This window comes from Salminus brasiliensis, chromosome 7, assembly GCF_030463535.1.
Source record: "Salminus brasiliensis chromosome 7, fSalBra1.hap2, whole genome shotgun sequence".
NCBI classification, from domain to species: domain Eukaryota; kingdom Metazoa; phylum Chordata; class Actinopteri; order Characiformes; family Bryconidae; genus Salminus; species Salminus brasiliensis.
This window is the reverse complement of record NC_132884.1, coordinates 12,679,403-12,685,972: the sequence shown is the minus strand read 5'-3', so window position 1 is coordinate 12,685,972 and position 6,570 is coordinate 12,679,403.

Below are 6,570 nucleotides of genomic sequence, written 5' to 3'. Positions count from 1 at the left end.
AATACCATTACTCAGAAACATAAACCTCCAAGCCGAGCTTGGGAAAGCTACGAACTAGGACATATGGAGTAGCGCTAGTCAGGCGCATTGAACTTACTAGACTTGAGAGCGTGAGGAGTCAGCCACCAAACCTAGACGACTGTTCCGGTCCGACGGTGAGGAGAGTTAACTGCTGAAGCAAGCTGGAGAGTCGCTCACTTCTGGAGCTCCAGGACCCCAGCTTGCAGAACCGAAGAAGCCTGGAGAGAGATCGCTGCAGACCTGCAGTAGCTCCCTAATGGACCCTGAGATGAGATCTGCCTAGCTAGTTAGCTTCCCCTGCTAAGTTAGCTAGGTAGAGAGAGAGAGAGAGTCCTCTTGTACAAGGATGCACTCTACAGACCAGACCGGTGAATACTGAGTCTATACCGTTTACTGAATAACCTGGGTGCATGTGGTGCACTAAGGGTAATCCTTTGCAACCAGCAGCTGGCACTAGCCCTACTTAAATACACCAGCCCACAGGTGTAACACATTAACCAAACAAAGAATAGTCACCTGACAAACAAAACCAAAATGGCGACGAAAAGTCAACCCGAAAGTCCATTTCAACATAAAAGTCCTTCCATGAATAAACATGACATGGTACATTAACAAATAGTTCATTCTTTCCTGTGAGCCGCGGCCCGGGACCGCCTCTGGGGCGGGCGCGGCGGCGCGGGCGTGACAGTACCCCAAGGTAGCCTAGGTAACACTGGTATGGGGTCAGGCCAGTGGTTGCGCGCCTCAGTGAGTTCTGGGCCATCTCGGCCCAGACCAGATACCGGGACCAGTCTCTGGGGTAGTCATGACAGTACAGCCGTAGGAACTTCCCCAGCTCCTGGTTAGTGCGCTCACACTGGCCGTTAGACTGAGGGTGATAACCCGAGGACAGGCTTACACTCACCCCCAGGTGTTCACAGAAGGCACCCCATACCTTAGACGTGAACTGGGCCCCCCGGTCAGATACTATGTCCTCTGGAATCCCAAAATTCCGGAGGACGTGGTCTACCAAGGTTTGAGCGGTCTGCATTGCTGAGGGCAATGCAGAGAATGGTATGAACCTAACCCCTCGTGAGAAACGATCCACTACCGTCATCACCACCGTGTGCCCCTCAGACTTAGGCAGGTCAGTAATGAAGTCAACAGCCAGGTGAGACCACGGACGTTCAGGAACGGGTAGCGGTATGAGCTTCCCCGACGTGAGCGTCTTCGGGATCTTACATTGAGCACACTCACTGCATGATGCCACTACCCGATGTATATCTGCCCTCATCCCCTCCCACCAATATTTGGGAGAGAGCAGATAGTATGTGCGGGCCTCACCTGGATGACCCGATGCCAGAGAAGCATGAGCCCAACCGATGAGATTCTCCCGGAAAGCCCCTGGTGGGCACGGTGGTGCGTTTGAGGGCCTCGTCTATCTCTGTATCCAGGTCCCACTGAATTGCCGTGACGGTGACACCCGATGGCAGGATGGGTGCTGGAGCGGTCTCTCCCTCATCCACAGACTGGTGAATACGAGAGAGAGCGTCCGCTTTGGTGTTGTGGGAGCCCGGACGATACGAGATCGTAAATCTGAACCTGGCGAAGAACAGGGACCACCTGGCTTGCCGGGGGTTCAGACACTTGGCATTTCTCAAAAACTCTAGATTCTTGTGATCTGTTAATACCAGGAAGGGGTAGGCAGCACCCTCTAACCAATGACGCCACTCTCCGAGCGCCATTTTGACTGCTAGGAGCTCCCTATCCCCTACCCCGTAATTCCGTTCGGCCCCAGTGAGCTTCTTTGAGTAGAACGCCACCGGATGGAGTCTATCGTTCTCCCCGTGACGTTGGGAGAGAACCGCTCCTACCCCGGTGTTGGAGGCATCCACCTCGACCACGAACGGCTTACGGGGATCGGGGTGGCGCAACAGCGGGGCCGATGTGAATGCGCATTTGAGCGCCTGGAAGGAGTCCTCTGCGGCCGACGGCCACGTGAGGAGCTCCTTTGAGTAACGACGTTATCGGGGCTGCCAATCTGCTAAAATCCTGGATAAACCGCCGATAAAAATTAGCGAAACCTAGGAAACCGCTGGACCTCCTTCACGGAGCCAGGTGACGGCCAGTCCAAGACTGCCTGGACTTTGGTCTGATCCATCTGAACCCCCCGCTCGCTAATAATGTACCCCAGAAAAGGGATCTCATGAACATGGAACACGCACTTCTCTAATTTAGCGAATAGCAGGTGGGCCCTAAGCCTCGCCAGGACCAGACGAACTTGACGGATGTGCGTATACAGGTCAGGGGAGTACACTAGAATGTCGTCCAGAAAGACCACCACAAAGCGTAAGAGGTAGTCTTTCAGGACGTCAATTATGAAAGCCTGGAAGACGGAGGGGGCGTTAGCTAACCCATATGGCATAACCCGGTACTGGAAATGCCCCCTGGTGGTCATGAATGCCGTCTTCCATTCGTCCCCCTCCCTGATACGCACCAGGTTGTACGCACTGCGGAGATCCAATTTTGTGAATATCCGGGCTCCCTGCAGCTGCTCAAGAGCGGAAGGCACCAACGGCATAGGAAACGGGTACCTATTGGTGATTGCGTTGAGTGCCCGATAATCTATACATGGCCTTAACCCACCCCCCTTCTTCCTGATGAAAAAAAACCCCGAAGCCACCGGAAACTTGGACGGAGTGATGTATCCCTGAGCTAAAGCCTCTGAAATGTAGTCCTCCATTGCCCTCTCTTCCTCCCCTGTAAGGGGGTAGATCCTGGCTTTAGGTAAAGTGGCCCCTTCAACCAGATCTATGGCGCAATCGTAAGGGCGATGGGGGGGGGGGGGGGGGGGGAGTTTAGCGGCACTGGACTTACTGAACACATCTCGCATATCGTTATACTCCGGTGGCAGGACTACCGTGTTTTCGGGCTCGGGGCTCTCTATGGAGGTAGACATGACCCTAAGGGGGGCTAGGGTAAGGAACTTGTCACGGCAATAAGGGGACCAGGATACAATCTCCCATTCAGGCCAGGAGATATGAGGGTTATGCTGGCTCAACCAGGGCAGACCTAGTATCATCTCATGCTCGGAGACAGGTAGAACCAGCAGGGATGCCACTTCCTGGTGGAGGAAGCTCACGGCGAGACGAAATCCCTCAGTTCGGTGAGTGATGGGCCCAAGACCCATGGGCTGTCCGTCTAGGGCGGTGATGGATGGCTTCGGGAGCGGCACGGTCGGGATCCGCAGACGCTGCACAATGTCAGCTCGCAGCAAGCTGCCCTCCGCTCCACAGTCGATCAGTGCTGAAACGACAAGAGACTGGCTCTGGTAGGAAACCCTGACTGGCAACGTGATCAACCGGGAAACGAGTCCCTGGACGGGCAGACTCACCGCATTGGCGCGAGGGGTCCCTTCCTCGCGCTCCTCGGTGAATAGGCAGGATTTCAATGGGAGTCGTCGAGGACAGGCCTTCTTTCCGTGCCCCACAGCAGTAGCAGAGTCCCTCTCGGCCCCGTCTACTGCGTTCTTCCTGTGTAAGGCCCCGGGAACCCACTTCCATGGGCTCACAGGTCGTTCCTGCCGATGACGTCGGGGCAGTTCGCCCCTCTGAACCAGCGAGTAGGTCTCCACTCTGGACAGCCGGACCGGTCTGCCTTCCCGGCCTGGCCGCTGAACCCCCAGCTTTCGGGAACCTGGGGTTAGTAGGACGACCAAGAAGCTGGTCTAACCTAATAGCGAGCGCGATAAGCTCGTCAAGCTCAAGCGACTCACCCCGGCATGCCATCTCCCGCTGCAGACGTGGATTAAGTCCGTTGCGGAACAGTGCCACCAAGGCCGGCTGGTTCCATCCGCTACCAGCGGCTAGCGTTCGGAACTTGAGCGCATACTGGGCTGCCGGCTTGGAGCCCTGCTCCATCCGCAGCAGGAGATCGCCCTTAGTGAGCCCCTCCCGGGGGTGTTGGAACACTGCCTTGAACTGCTTCAAATAGTCCGAGAAGGGCTTCTCACTGAGGTCCTCCCAGGTGGCTGTGGCCCAGTCCAGAGCTTTTCCAGCGAGTCGGGATAAGAGAAAGGCGATCTTCGCCTGGTCAGTGCCGGTTGGGTGATTATTAAAGAAAACACACACTGTAGCAAGAACCCCTCGCAAAGCTCTGGATCGCCATGGTACGTATCCGGTCTTCCAACCGGATACGGGCTAGGGGAAGTCGTGACAGGGCTGGGAGGACTAGGGGGCTCCAACGAAGTCTGAACCAGATTCGTGAGCCCCTGGATGCCACCCACTAGTTGGGCGACTTGTTGCTGCTGATCAGCCTGTTGCTGCACCAGGCGACCAACCGTCTCTGACACACTCTGTAACGTGTGTTGCTGCTGCCCCAGGAATTGACCCTTGGTCGATTCCTGGTCCATTGATCCACTCGGTCTGACAATGACGGGAGAACACTCGCACGGGATGGACCAAAGCGAGGAGTTTATTGATAACAATAAACCATAAACAAAACAGAAATGCAGCACCAATTACAAGGGATAATGAAGAACTAAACAACTGTGAAAAAACAATACTGGGCAAACAAAAGGAACACACCTGGGGCTGGTAAGGCACTAGGGCAGTGCTAGCTGCCGGGGCTGAGCCAATACCATTACTCAGAAACATAAACCTCCAAGCCGAGCTTGGGAAAGCTATGAACTAGGACATATGGAGTAGCGCTAGTCAGGCGCATTGAACTTACTAGACTTGAGAGCGTGACGAGTCAGCCACCAAACCTAGACGACTGTTCCAGTCCAACGGTGAGGAGAGTTAACTGCTGAAGCAAGCTGGAGAGTCGCTCACTTCTGGAGCTCCAGGACCCCAGCTTGCAGAACCGAAGAAGCCTGGCGAGAGATCGCCGCAGACCTGCAGTAGCTCCCTAATGGACCCTGAGATGAGAGCTGCCTAGCTAGTTAGCTTCCCCTGCTACGTTAGCTAGGTAGAGAGAGAGAGTCCTCTTGTACAAGGATGCACTCTACAGACCAGACCGGTGAATACTGAGTCTATACCGTTTACTGAATAACCTGGGTGCATGTGGTGCACTAAGGGTAATCCTCGGCAACCAGCAGCTGGCACTAGCCCTACTTAAATACACCAGCCCACAGGTGTAACACATTAACCAAACAAAGAATAGTCACCTGACAAACAAAACCAGAAACCAAAATGGCGACGAGGGGCGTCAACCCGAAAGTCCATTTCAACATAAAAGTCCTTCCATGAATAAACATGACATGGTACATTAACAAATAGTTCGTTCTTTCCTGTGAGCCGCGGCCCGGGACCGCCTCTGGGGCGGGCGCGGCGGCGCGGGCGTGACAGCAGTCTAGTAGGGTGCACGGTAGGGGGCTAACTTTTTTACAATAAATGTAATGTGGGTGTGACAGGATTCATAGACCTGTGCTATTTAATTGACCTCTATCAATTCAAGATGAGTGGTCAAATATCCAACTAAATTCTGCCAGAAGTTTGTTGATAGTGATCAAAAGCATTTAATCAGGGTACAACTAAATATTAGATGTGCTCTATGAATATTTCCGAACCTGTATTTTGATCCTGTGTGGATTTTAGACCCCCCCCCCCTTACAAACATAATATTATGAACTAAATTCTTGTTTTCTTTTCTATTACTTATGCTGTACAATCAAACCCAGCTTAAGTTTAAGTGTGCACCAACTGATGGGCTACATCATTAATGTGAAGAAACAAAGAAGGTGTTTCTAATTAAGTGGCTCTAGTCTGAATGCATGGATGAATAACATGGATGCTATGGAAAGAAGACAGTGTAAGAGATGTGTTAAACTACCAAAAAAAGGAAATAATACACACCACATGAAGAGAAGCTTATTTGCATGTATTGGGCCAAATCACAGAACCTGGGCTCCCCTTCATCATCTCTCCCATTATCTGCCCCAACTCTTTATGTTTCACTAACTCTCTCCATCACCCTTTCTCCTTGTGTATACCTTCATCTATCTATCTCTTCCACTGTTTTTTTTTTTTTTTTAGCTCATTTCTCTATAAATTACTTTTTACTTCTTTTTTCATTCATTCACTCCCCCTCCCGCATCTTTTTCTCTCTCTCTTCACATATTCCCCTTGCCATTCCATGTGTATATGTGTGAGGTTTAAGAGGTTAGGCAGGGGTGGGTAATGGGGGGGGGGGGGTGTTGTTAGGATTATTGTAAGTGAGCTAAAATGCATTAGAACATTATTTTGGGGCAGTGGGGTTGTGGGCCCAGCGTTATACATTTGCATGGGGCTTGAAATCACTGGCAGTGCCCCTGGTGTTCGGAGAGTGTTTTTGGCAGGCTGTTTTAGTTTCTGCTGACTGAGCCTCCCTCTGCTGTGACTTGGGAGCAGAAGGCATCACATTAGTTTTCAGCCCAGCCTTCCTTACCTCTCTCTCCAGCTTAACCAATCACGGCACAGCATTCTGTCCCATTCTGCCTACAACACTGTTACACTGACATAACTCTTCAGCAATTTAACCTTTAATACACACATATACACACACAGAGAATGTGTATGCAGACAATCAGAC